The 12,748-nt window shown below is 41.6% G+C and overlaps 10 non-coding genes across 10 annotated transcripts; all 10 read right to left on the reverse strand.

Annotated features, from left to right (window-relative positions):
• Positions 1–709: 709 nt before the first annotated feature.
• Positions 710–792, reverse strand: TRNAL-UAA (transfer RNA leucine (anticodon UAA)). The gene has a single exon. It is a non-coding gene; the product is annotated as a tRNA-Leu (tRNA).
• Positions 793–2,021: 1,229 nt separating this feature from the next.
• On the reverse strand, positions 2,022–2,104 carry TRNAL-UAA (transfer RNA leucine (anticodon UAA)). Its single transcript has one exon. It is a non-coding gene; the product is annotated as a tRNA-Leu (tRNA).
• Positions 2,105–3,332: 1,228 nt separating this feature from the next.
• On the reverse strand, positions 3,333–3,415 carry TRNAL-UAA (transfer RNA leucine (anticodon UAA)). Its single transcript has one exon. It is a non-coding gene; the product is annotated as a tRNA-Leu (tRNA).
• A 1,228-nt stretch (positions 3,416–4,643) lies between these two features.
• Positions 4,644–4,726, reverse strand: TRNAL-UAA (transfer RNA leucine (anticodon UAA)). The gene has a single exon. It is a non-coding gene; the product is annotated as a tRNA-Leu (tRNA).
• Positions 4,727–5,955: 1,229 nt separating this feature from the next.
• Positions 5,956–6,038, reverse strand: TRNAL-UAA (transfer RNA leucine (anticodon UAA)). Its single transcript has one exon. It is a non-coding gene; the product is annotated as a tRNA-Leu (tRNA).
• A 1,228-nt stretch (positions 6,039–7,266) lies between these two features.
• Positions 7,267–7,349, reverse strand: TRNAL-UAA (transfer RNA leucine (anticodon UAA)). The gene has a single exon. It is a non-coding gene; the product is annotated as a tRNA-Leu (tRNA).
• A 1,228-nt stretch (positions 7,350–8,577) lies between these two features.
• On the reverse strand, positions 8,578–8,660 carry TRNAL-UAA (transfer RNA leucine (anticodon UAA)). Its single transcript has one exon. It is a non-coding gene; the product is annotated as a tRNA-Leu (tRNA).
• Positions 8,661–9,889: 1,229 nt separating this feature from the next.
• On the reverse strand, positions 9,890–9,972 carry TRNAL-UAA (transfer RNA leucine (anticodon UAA)). Its single transcript has one exon. It is a non-coding gene; the product is annotated as a tRNA-Leu (tRNA).
• A 1,227-nt stretch (positions 9,973–11,199) lies between these two features.
• On the reverse strand, positions 11,200–11,282 carry TRNAL-UAA (transfer RNA leucine (anticodon UAA)). The gene has a single exon. It is a non-coding gene; the product is annotated as a tRNA-Leu (tRNA).
• Positions 11,283–12,510: 1,228 nt separating this feature from the next.
• TRNAL-UAA (transfer RNA leucine (anticodon UAA)) lies at positions 12,511–12,593 on the reverse strand. The gene has a single exon. It is a non-coding gene; the product is annotated as a tRNA-Leu (tRNA).
• Positions 12,594–12,748: the final 155 nt, after the last annotated feature.

Here is a 12,748-nt window from a genome sequence, read left to right on the forward strand (position 1 = left end):
GCCACCAACATACGTCAAGGAGGAACTGTTCTTTAAGCAATGATGTGCAATATCGGGCTTAAGTTAAAGATAACATTTTGACTGGGGTTGAAAAAGCTCTGTTGTGGCTTTATTAAACTATTGAAACCTGATCAAGGTGACTTTGGATTCTGCCCTATGCCTTGTAACAAACTCTAGTCCATGTGTTAATCCAGTTTTACTTTCCAGTGGCTTTCTGCATAGTTCTCTCTTAGAAAACTGCAGCTGGTGGAAAACACTTCTTGCAGGTTTTGGCAACTTTTGCAGTTGGATTTGTGTAAATTCTTTGTTAGCGCTTTAACCTCACAATGCCATTCTTGGGTATAGCTGCAGACAAGAGTCCTCACAATGAGTCCCTCTACTGATGGCATGTGGTATTGAAGAAACAGATTGGCAGAAAATCAAAACTTGCAGCAGTGTTTGCAGTAATCTCAAAAGCATAATGAATGCCATACCGGTGATTGTAAGCATTCACATCTCCACAAGTACATTTCCAGGAAGCTCAATGTTTCTTGTGAACTGTTTCAAAAAGCTGAAAGATCACACATTGATATTAGTTTGGAGATATGACTGATAAAAACACTCCTTGTAGGATTTCTTAGAGGCGTAAGATGCCAGAAGTATACCAAGAGTTTTGTGCAGGATAGCGCGCAGAAGGCATTGTTTGACATTCAGTGACGTCAAGAAAGTTTACCAGGAGTGGGGTTCGAACCCACGCGGATATATATCCATTGGACCTTAAGTCCAACGCCTTAACCACTCGGCCATCCTGGTTGCTGATATGACCGTCTGCACTTGAATTGGGAGCTTAAGGGTATGATCGCTCTGCCTTTGGATGCTTGGACACTGGACAGTATGGACCTCCTGTATCCTTGATAAATCTTTCTGTGAAACTCTGGTTAACTGCTCGATATCATAAGACAGTCCTCCGGAAGAAACAACATCCCATGAAAATCTCTGGCTTGCTGAAAAGCCTCTTCATTGGGTGAAGAGGGCTTAACATATGTTGGCCCATTGGGGCACACTAACTCCACCACCCATACAGAGCAAAGTAGCAGGTGACCCTCAAATTGTTCATCGTTTTTAAATATTTTTTTTTTTCTGTTGTTTGGGGCTCTGATTTGTCAAGTATGTTTTATGGGAAAACAAGTTTTTTCTCAATTTTCAAATTTCTAGCACACCGCACAAGAATTTCCTTTAGGACTTAACTGGAGCTTGCAGCATGCACTCCTCCCTCTAGTCTTATAAGTTCTCCAGAGCCTGTTGTGGGGACAAATTCTCACAGTCTGATGCTGCCACCAACATACGTCAAGGAGGAACTGTTCTTTTAACAATGATGTGCAATATCGGGCTTAAGTTAAAGATAACATTTTGACTGGGGTTGAAAAAGCTCTGTTGTGGCTTTATTAAACTATTGAAACCTGATCAAGGTGACTTTGGATTCTGCCCTATGCCTTGTAACAAACTCTAGTCCATGTGTTAATCCAGTTTTACTTTCCAGTGGCTTTCTGCATAGTTCTCTCTTAGAAAACTGCAGCTGGTGGAAAACACTTCTTGCAGGTTTTGGCAACTTTTGCAGTTGGATTTGTGTAAATTCTTTGTTAGCGCTTTAACCTCACAATGCCATTCTTGGGTATAGCTGCAGACAAGAGTCCTCACAATGAGTCCCTCTACTGATGGCATGTGGTATTGAAGAAACAGATTGGCAGAAAATCAAAACTTGCAGCAGTGTTTGCAGTAATCTCAAAAGCATAATGAATGCCATACCGGTGATTGTAAGCATTCACATCTCCACAAGTAAATTTCCAGGAAGCTCAATGTTTCTTGTGAACTGTTTCAAAAAGCTGAAAGATCACACATTGATATTAGTTTGGAGATATGACTGATAAAAACACTCCTTGTAGGATTTCTTAGAGGCGTAAGATGCCAGAAGTATACCAAGAGTTTTGTGCAGGATAGCGCGCAGAAGGCATTGTTTGACATTCAGTGACGTCAAGAAAGTTTACCAGGAGTGGGGTTCGAACCCACGCGGATATATATCCATTGGACCTTAAGTCCAACGCCTTAACCACTCGGCCATCCTGGTTGCTGATATGACAGTCTGCACTTGAATTGGGAGCTTAAGGGTATGATCGCTCTGCCTTTGGATGCTTGGACACTGGACAGTATGGACCTCCTGTATCCTTGATAAATCTTTCTGTGAAACTCTGGTTAACTGCTCGATATCATAAGACAGTCCTCCGGAAGAAACAACATCCCATGAAAATCTCTGGCTTGCTGAAAAGCCTCTTCATTGGGTGAAGAGGGCTTAACATATGTTGGCCCATTGGGGCACACTAACTCCACCACCCATACAGAGCAAAGTAGCAGGTGACCCTCAAATTGTTCATCGTTTTTAAATATTTTTTTTTTCTGTTGTTTGGGGCTCTGATTTGTCAAGTATGTTTTATGGGAAAACAAGTTTTTTCTCAATTTTCAAATTTCTAGCACACCGCACAAGAATTTCCTTTAGGACTTAACTGGAGCTTGCAGCATGCACTCCTCCCTCTAGTCTTATAAGTTCTCCAGAGCCTGTTGTGGGGACAAATTCTCACAGTCTGATGCTGCCACCAACATACGTCAAGTAGGAACTGTTCTTTAAGCAATGATGTGCAATATCGGGCTTAAGTTAAAGATAACATTTTGACTGGGGTTGAAAAAGCTCTGTTGTGGCTTTATTAAACTATTGAAACCTGATCAAGGTGACTTTGGATTCTGCCCTATGCCTTGTAACAAACTCTAGTCCATGTGTTAATCCAGTTTTACTTTCCAGTGGCTTTCTGCATAGTTCTCTCTTAGAAAACTGCAGCTGGTGGAAAACACTTCTTGCAGGTTTTGGCAAGTTTTGCAGTTGGATTTGTGTAAATTCTTTGTTAGCGCTTTAACCTCACAATGCCATTCTTGGGTATAGCTGCAGACAAGAGTCCTCACAATGAGTCCCTCTACTGATGGCATGTGGTATTGAAGAAACAGATTGGCAGAAAATCAAAACTTGCAGCAGTGTTTGCAGTAATCTCAAAAGCATAATGAATGCCATACCGGTGATTGTAAGCATTCACATCTCCACAAGTACATTTCCAGGAAGCTCAATGTTTCTTGTGAACTGTTTCAAAAAGCTGAAAGATCACACATTGATATTAGTTTGGAGATATGACTGATAAAAACACTCCTTGTAGGATTTCTTAGAGGCGTAAGATGCCAGAAGTATACCAAGAGTTTTGTGCAGGATAGCGCGCAGAAGGCATTGTTTGACATTCAGTGACGTCAAGAAAGTTTACCAGGAGTGGGGTTCGAACCCACGCAGATATATATCCATTGGATCTTAAGTCCAACGCCTTAACCACTCGGCCATCCTGGTTGCTGATGTGACAATCTGCACTTGAATTGGGAGCTTAAGGGTATGATCGCTCTGCCTTTGGATGCTTGGACACTGGACAGTATGGACCTCCTGTATCCTTGATGAATCTTTCTGTGAAACTCTGGTTAACTGCTTGATATCATAAGACAGTCCTCCGGAAGAAACAACATCCCATGAAAATCTCTGGCTTGCTGAAAAGCCTCTTCATTGGGTGAAGAGGGCTTAACATATGTTGGCCCATTGGGGCACACTAACTCCACCACCCATACAGAGCAAAGTAGCAGGTGACCCTCAAATTGTTCATCGTTTTTAAATGTTTTTTTTTTCTGTTGTTTGGGGCTCTGATTTGTCAAGTATGTTTTATGGGAAAACAAGTTTTTTCTCAATTTTCAAATTTCTAGCACACCGCACAAGAATTTCCTTTAGGACTTAACTGGAGCTTGCAGCATGCACTCCTCCCTCTAGTCTTATAAGTTCTCCAGAGCCTGTTGTGGGGACAAATTCTCACAGTCTGATGCTGCCACCAACATACGTCAAGGAGGAACTGTTCTTTTAACAATGATGTGCAATATCGGGCTTAAGTTAAAGATAACATTTTGACTGGGGTTGAAAAAGCTCTGTTGTGGCTTTATTAAACTATTGAAACCTGATCAAGGTGACTTTGGATTCTGCCCTATGCCTTGTAACAAACTCTAGTCCATGTGTTAATCCAGTTTTACTTTCCAGTGGCTTTCTGCATAGTTCTCTCTTAGAAAACTGCAGCTGGTGGAAAACACTTCTTGCAGGTTTTGGCAACTTTTGCAGTTGGATTTGTGTAAATTCTTTGTTAGCGCTTTAACCTCACAATGCCATTCTTGGGTATAGCTGCAGACAAGAGTCCTCACAATGAGTCCCTCTACTGATGGCATGTGGTATTGAAGAAACAGATTGGCAGAAAATCAAAACTTTCAGCAGTGTTTGCAGTAATCTCAAAAGCATAATGAATGCCATACCGGTGATTGTAAGCATTCACATCTCCACAAGTACATTTCCAGGAAGCTCAATGTTTCTTGTGAACTGTTTCAAAAAGCTGAAAGATCACACATTGATATTAGTTTGGAGATATGACTGATAAAAACACTCCTTGTAGGATTTCTTAGAGGCGTAAGATGCCAGAAGTATACCAAGAGTTTTGTGCAGGATAGCGCGCAGAAGGCATTGTTTAACATTCAGTGACGTCAAGAAAGTTTACCAGGAGTGGGGTTCGAACCCACGCAGATATATATCCATTGGATCTTAAGTCCAACGCCTTAACCACTCGGCCATCCTGGTTGCTGATATGACAGTCTGCACTTGAAATAGGAGCTTAAGGGTATGATCGCTCTGCCTTTGGATGCTTGGACACTGGACAGTATGGACCTCCTGTATCCTTGATGAATCTTTCTGTGAAACTCTGGTTAACTGCTCGATATCATAAGACAGTCCTCCGGAAGAAACAACATCCCATGAAAATCTCTGGCTTGCTGAAAAGCCTCTTCATTGGGTGAAGAGGGCTTAACATATGTTGGCCCATTGGGGCACACTAACTCCACCACCCATACAGAGCAAAGTAGCAGGTGACCCTCAAATTGTTCATCGTTTTTAAATATTTTTTTTTTTCTGTTGTTTGGGGCTCTGATTTGTCAAGTATGTTTTATGGGAAAACAAGTTTTTTCTCAATTTTCAAATTTCTAGCACACCGCACAAGAATTTCCTTTAGGACTTAACTGGAGCTTGCAGCATGCACTCCTCCCTCTAGTCTTATAAGTTCTCCAGAGCCTGTTGTGGGGACAAATTCTCACAGTCTGATGCTGCCACCAACATACGTCAAGGAGGAACTGTTCTTTAAGCAATGATGTGCAATATCGGGCTTAAGTTAAAGATAACATTTTGACTGGGGTTGAAAAAGCTCTGTTGTGGCTTTATTAAACTATTGAAACCTGATCAAGGTGACTTTGGATTCTGCCCTATGCCTTGTAACAAACTCTAGTCCATGTGTTAATCCAGTTTTACTTTCCAGTGGCTTTCTGCATAGTTCTCTCTTAGAAAACTGCAGCTGGTGGAAAACACTTCTTGCAGGTTTTGGCAACTTTTGCAGTTGGATTTGTGTAAATTCTTTGTTAGCGCTTTAACCTCACAATGCCATTCTTGGGTATAGCTGCAGACAAGAGTCCTCACAATGAGTCCCTCTACTGATGGCATGTGGTATTGAAGAAACAGATTGGCAGAAAATCAAAACTTGCAGCAGTGTTTGCAGTAATCTCAAAAGCATAATGAATGCCATACCGGTGATTGTAAGCATTCACATCTCCACAAGTACATTTCCAGGAAGCTCAATGTTTCTTGTGAACTGTTTCAAAAAGCTGAAAGATCACACATTGATATTAGTTTGGAGATATGACTGATAAAAACACTCCTTGTAGGATTTCTTAGAGGCGTAAGATGCCAGAAGTATACCAAGAGTTTTGTGCAGGATAGCGCGCAGAAGGCATTGTTTGACATTCAGTGATGTCAAGAAAGTTTACCAGGAGTGGGGTTCGAACCCACGCGGATATATATCCATTGGATCTTAAGTCCAACGCCTTAACCACTCGGCCATCCTGGTTGCTGATGTGACAATCTGCACTTGAATTGGGAGCTTAAGGGTATGATCGCTCTGCCTTTGGATGCTTGGACACTGGACAGTATGGACCTCCTGTATCCTTGATGAATCTTTCTGTGAAACTCTGGTTAACTGCTTGATATCATAAGACAGTCCTCCGGTAGAAACAACATCCCATGAAAATCTCTGGCTTGCTGAAAAGCCTCTTCATTGGGTGAAGAGGGCTTAACATATGTTGGCCCATTGGGGCACACTAACTCCACCACCCATACAGAGCAAAGTAGCAGGTGACCCTCAAATTGTTCATCGTTTTTAAATATTTTTTTTTTCTGTTGTTTGGGGCTCTGATTTGTCAAGTATGTTTTATGGGAAAACAAGTTTTTTCTCAATTTTCAAATTTCTAGCACACCGCACAAGAATTTCTTCTAGGACTTAACTGGAGCTTGCAGCATGCACTCCTTCCTCTAGTCTTATAAGTTCTCCAGAGCCTGTTGTGGGCACAAATTCTCACAGTCTGATGCTGCCACCAACATACGTCAAGGAGGAACTGTTCTTTAAGCAATGATGTGCAATATCGGGCTTAAGTTAAAGATAACATTTTGACTGGGGTTGAAAAAGCTCTGTTGTGGCTTTATTAAACTATTGAAACCTGATCAAGGTGACTTTGGATTCTGCCCTATGCCTTGTAACAAACTCTAGTCCATGTGTTAATCCAGTTTTACTTTCCAGTGGCTTTCTGCATAGTTCTCTCTTAGAAAACTGCAGCTGGTGGAAAACACTTCTTGCAGGTTTTGGCAACTTTTGCAGTTGGATTTGTGTAAATTCTTTGTTAGCGCTTTAACCTCACAATGCCATTCTTGGGTATAGCTGCAGACAAGAGTCCTCACAATGAGTCCCTCTACTGATGGCATGTGGTATTGAAGAAACAGATTGGCAGAAAATCAAAACTTGCAGCAGTGTTTGCAGTAATCTCAAAAGCATAATGAATGCCATACTGGTGATTGTAAGCATTCACATCTCCACAAGTACATTTCCAGGAAGCTCAATGTTTCTTGTGAACTGTTTCAAAAAGCTGAAAGATCACACATTGATATTAGTTTGGAGATATGACTGATAAAAACACTCCTTGTAGGATTTCTTAGAGGCGTAAGATGCCAGAAGTATACCAAGAGTTTTGTGCAGGATAGCGCGCAGAAGGCATTGTTTGACATTCAGTGACATCAAGAAAGTTTACCAGGAGTGGGGTTCGAACCCACGCGGATATATATCCATTGGATCTTAAGTCCAACGCCTTAACCACTCGGCCATCCTGGTTGCTGATATGACAGTCTGCACTTGAAATGGGAGCTTAAGGGTATGATCGCTCTGCCTTTGGATGCTTGGACACTGGACAGTATGGACCTCCTGTATCCTTGATGAATCTTTCTGTGAAACTCTGGTTAACTGCTTGATATCATAAGAAAGTCCTCCGGAAGAAACAACATCCCATGAAAATCTCTGGCTTGCTGAAAAGCCTCTTCATTGGGTGAAGAGGGCTTAACATATGTTGGCCCATTGGGGCACACTAACTCCACCACCCATACAGAGCAAAGTAGCAGGTGACCCTCAAATTGTTCATCGTTTTTAAATATTTTTTTTTTCTGTTGTTTGGGGCTCTGATTTGTCAAGTATGTTTTATGGGAAAACAAGTTTTTTCTCAATTTTCAAATTTCTAGCACACCGCACAAGAATTTCCTTTAGGACTTAACTGGAGCTTGCAGCATGCACTCCTCCCTCTAGTCTTATAAGTTCTCCAGAGCCTGTTGTGGGGACAAATTCTCACAGTCTGATGCTGCCACCAACATACGTCAAGGAGGAACTGTTCTTTTAACAATGATGTGCAATATCGGGCTTAAGTTAAAGATAACATTTTGACTGGGGTTGAAAAAGCTCTGTTGTGGCTTTATTAAACTATTGAAACCTGATCAAGGTGACTTTGGATTCTGCCCTATGCCTTGTAACAAACTCTAGTCCATGTGTTAATCCAGTTTTACTTTCCAGTGGCTTTCTGCATAGTTCTCTCTTAGAAAACTGCAGCTGGTGGAAAACACTTCTTGCAGGTTTTGGCAACTTTTGCAGTTGGATTTGTGTAAATTCTTTGTTAGCGCTTTAACCTCACAATGCCATTCTTGGGCATAGCTGCAGACAAGAGTCCTCACAATGAGTCCCTCTACTGATGGCATGTGGTATTGAAGAAACAGATTGGCAGAAAATCAAAACTTGCAGCAGTGTTTGCAGTAATCTCAAAAGCATAATGAATGCCATACCGGTGATTGTAAGCATTCACATCTCCACAAGTACATTTCCAGGAAGCTCAATGTTTCTTGTGAACTGTTTCAAAAAGCTGAAAGATCACACATTGATATTAGTTTGGAGATATGACTGATAAAAACACTCCTTGTAGGATTTCTTAGAGGCGTAAGATGCCAGAAGTATACCAAGAGTTTTGTGCAGGATAGCGCGCAGAAGGCATTGTTTGACATTCAGTGACGTCAAGAAAGTTTACCAGGAGTGGGGTTCGAACCCACGCAGATATATATCCATTGGATCTTAAGTCCAACGCCTTAACCACTCGGCCATCCTGGTTGCTGATATGATAGTCTGCACTTGAAATAGGAGCTTAAGGGTATGATCGCTCTGCCTTTGGATGCTTGGACACTGGACAGTATGGACCTCCTGTATCCTTGATGAATCTTTCTGTGAAACTCTGGTTAACTGCTCGATATCATAAGACAGTCCTCCGGAAGAAACAACATCCCATGAAAATCTCTGGCTTGCTGAAAAGCCTCTTCATTGGGTGAAGAGGGCTTAACATATGTTGGCCCATTGGGGCACACTAACTCCACCACCCATACAGAGCAAAGTAGCAGGTGACCCTCAAATTGTTCATCGTTTTTAAATATTTTTTTTTTTCTGTTGTTTGGGGCTCTGATTTGTCAAGTATGTTTTATGGGAAAACAAGTTTTTTCTCAATTTTCAAATTTCTAGCACACCGCGCAATAATTTCTTCTAGGACTTAACTGGAGCTTGCAGCATGCACTCCTTCCTCTAGTCTTCTAAGCTCTCCAGAGCCTGTTGTGGGGACAAATTCTCACAGTCTGATGCTGCCACCAACATACGTCAAGGAGGAACTGTTCTTTAAGCAATGATGTGCAATATCGGGCTTAAGTTAAAGATAACATTTTGACTGGGGTTGAAAAAGCTCTGTTGTGGCTTTATTAAACTATTGAAACCTGATCAAGGTGACTTTGGATTCTGCCCTATGCCTTGTAACAAACTCTAGTCCATGTGTTAATCCAGTTTTACTTTCCAGTGGCTTTCTGCATAGTTCTCTCTTAGAAAACTGCAGCTGGTGGAAAACACTTCTTGCAGGTTTTGGCAACTTTTGCAGTTGGATTTGTGTAAATTCTTTGTTAGCGCTTTAACCTCACAATGCCATTCTTGGGTATAGCTGCAGACAAGAGTCCTCACAATGAGTCCCTCTACTGATGGCATGTGGTATTGAAGAAACAGATTGGCAGAAAATCAAAACTTGCAGCAGTGTTTGCAGTAATCTCAAAAGCATAATGAATGCCATACTGGTGATTGTAAGCATTCACATCTCCACAAGTACATTTCCAGGAAGCTCAATGTTTCTTGTGAACTGTTTCAAAAAGCTGAAAGATCACACATTGATATTAGTTTGGAGATATGACTGATAAAAACACTCCTTGTAGGATTTCTTAGAGGCGTAAGATGCCAGAAGTATACCAAGAGTTTTGTGCAGGATAGCGCGCAGAAGGCATTGTTTGACATTCAGTGACATCAAGAAAGTTTACCAGGAGTGGGGTTCGAACCCACGCGGATATATATCCATTGGATCTTAAGTCCAACGCCTTAACCACTCGGCCATCCTGGTTGCTGATATGACAGTCTGCACTTGAAATGGGAGCTTAAGGGTATGATCGCTCTGCCTTTGGATGCTTGGACACTGGACAGTATGGACCTCCTGTATCCTTGATGAATCTTTCTGTGAAACTCTGGTTAACTGCTTGATATCATAAGACAGTCCTCCGGAAGAAACAACATCCCATGAAAATCTCTGGCTTGCTGAAAAGCCTCTTCATTGGGTGAAGAGGGCTTAACATATGTTGGCCCATTGGGGCACACTAACTCCACCACCCATACAGAGCAAAGTAGCAGGTGACCCTCAAATTGTTCATCGTTTTTAAATATTTTTTTTTCTGTTGTTTGGGGCTCTGATTTGTCAAGTATGTTTTATGGGAAAACAAGTTTTTTCTCAATTTTCAAATTTCTAGCACACCGCACAAGAATTTCCTTTAGGACTTAACTGGAGCTTGCAGCATGCACTCCTCCCTCTAGTCTTATAAGTTCTCCAGAGCCTGTTGTGGGGACAAATTCTCACAGTCTGATGCTGCCACCAACATACGTCAAGGAGGAACTGTTCTTTTAACAATGATGTGCAATATCGGGCTTAAGTTAAAGATAACATTTTGACTGGGGTTGAAAAAGCTCTGTTGTGGCTTTATTAAACTATTGAAACCTGATCAAGGTGACTTTGGATTCTGCCCTATGCCTTGTAACAAACTCTAGTCCATGTGTTAATCCAGTTTTACTTTCCAGTGGCTTTCTGCATAGTTCTCTCTTAAAAAAATGCAGCTGGTGGAAAACACTTCTTGCAGGTTTTGGCAACTTTTGCAGTTGGATTTGTGTAAATTCTTTGTTAGCGCTTTAACCTCACAATGCCATTCTTGGGTATAGCTGCAGACAAGAGTCCTCACAATGAGTCCCTCTACTGATGGCATGTGGTATTGAAGAAACAGATTGGCAGAAAATCAAAACTTGCAGCAGTGTTTGCAGTAATCTCAAAAGCATAATGAATGCCATACCGGTGATTGTAAGCATTCACATCTCCACAAGTACATTTCCAGGAAGCTCAATGTTTCTTGTGAACTGTTTCAAAAAGCTGAAAGATCACACATTGATATTAGTTTGGAGATATGACTGATAAAAACACTCCTTGTAGGATTTCTTAGAGGCGTAAGATGCCAGAAGTATACCAAGAGTTTTGTGCAGGATAGCGCGCAGAAGGCATTGTTTGACATTCAGTGACGTCAAGAAAGTTTACCAGGAGTGGGGTTCAAACCCACGCAGATATATATCCATTGGATCTTAAGTCCAACGCCTTAACCACTCGGCCATCCTGGTTGCTGATGTGACAATCTGCACTTGAATTGGGAGCTTAAGGGTATGATCGCTCTGCCTTTGGATGCTTGGACACTGGACAGTATGGACCTCCTGTATCCTTGATGAATCTTTCTGTGAAACTCTGGTTAACTGCTCGATATCATAAGACAGTCCTCCGGAAGAAACAACATCCCATGAAAATCTCTGGCTTGCTGAAAAGCCTCTTCATTGGGTGAAGAGGGCTTAACATATGTTGGCCCATTGGGGCACACTAACTCCACCACCCATACAGAGCAAAGTAGCAGGTGACCCTCAAATTGTTCATCGTTTTTAAATATTTTTTTTTTCTGTTGTTTGGGGCTCTGATTTGTCAAGTATGTTTTATGGGAAAACAAGTTTTTTCTCAATTTTCAAATTTCTAGCACACCGCACAAGAATTTCCTTTAGGACTTAACTGGAGCTTGCAGCATGCACTCCTCCCTCTAGTCTTATAAGTTCTCCAGAGCCTGTTGTGGGGACAAATTCTCACAGTCTGATGCTGCCACCAACATACGTCAAGGAGGAACTGTTCTTTAAGCAATGATGTGCAATATCGGGCTTAAGTTAAAGATAACATTTTGACTGGGGTTGAAAAAGCTCTGTTGTGGCTTTATTAAACTATTGAAACCTGATCAAGGTGACTTTGGATTCTGCCCTATGCCTTGTAACAAACTCTAGTCCATGTGTTAATCCAGTTTTACTTTCCAGTGGCTTTCTGCATAGTTCTCTCTTAGAAAACTGCAGCTGGTGGAAAACACTTCTTGCAGGTTTTGGCAAGTTTTGCAGTTGGATTTGTGTAAATTCTTTGTTAGCGCTTTAACCTCACAATGCCATTCTTGGGTATAGCTGCAGACAAGAGTCCTGACAATGAGTCCCTCTACTGATGGCATGTGGTATTGAAGAAACAGATTGGCAGAAAATCAAAACTTGCAGCAGTGTTTGCAGTAATCTCAAAAGCATAATGAATGCCATACCGGTGATTGTAAGCATTCACATCTCCACAAGTACATTTCCAGGAAGCTCAATGTTTCTTGTGAACTGTTTCAAAAAGCTGAAAGATCACACATTGATATTAGTTTGGAGATATGACTGATAAAAACACTCCTTGTAGGATTTCTTAGAGGCGTAAGATGCCAGAAGTATACCAAGAGTTTTGTGCAGGATAGCGCGCAGAAGGCATTGTTTGACATTCAGTGATGTCAAGAAAGTTTACCAGGAGTGGGGTTCGAACCCACGCGGATATATATCCATTGGATCTTAAGTCCAACGCCTTAACCACTCGGCCATCCTGGTTGCTGATGTGACAATCTGCACTTGAAATAGGAGCTTAAGGGTATGATCGCTCTGCCTTTGGATGCTTGGACACTGGACAGTATGGACCTCCTGTATCCTTGATGAATCTTTCTGTGAAACTCTGGTTAACTGCTTGATATCATAAGACAGTCCTC

This window comes from Hyperolius riggenbachi, chromosome 4 (genome assembly GCF_040937935.1).
Source record: "Hyperolius riggenbachi isolate aHypRig1 chromosome 4, aHypRig1.pri, whole genome shotgun sequence".
Classification (NCBI taxonomy): Eukaryota; Metazoa; Chordata; class Amphibia; order Anura; family Hyperoliidae; genus Hyperolius; species Hyperolius riggenbachi.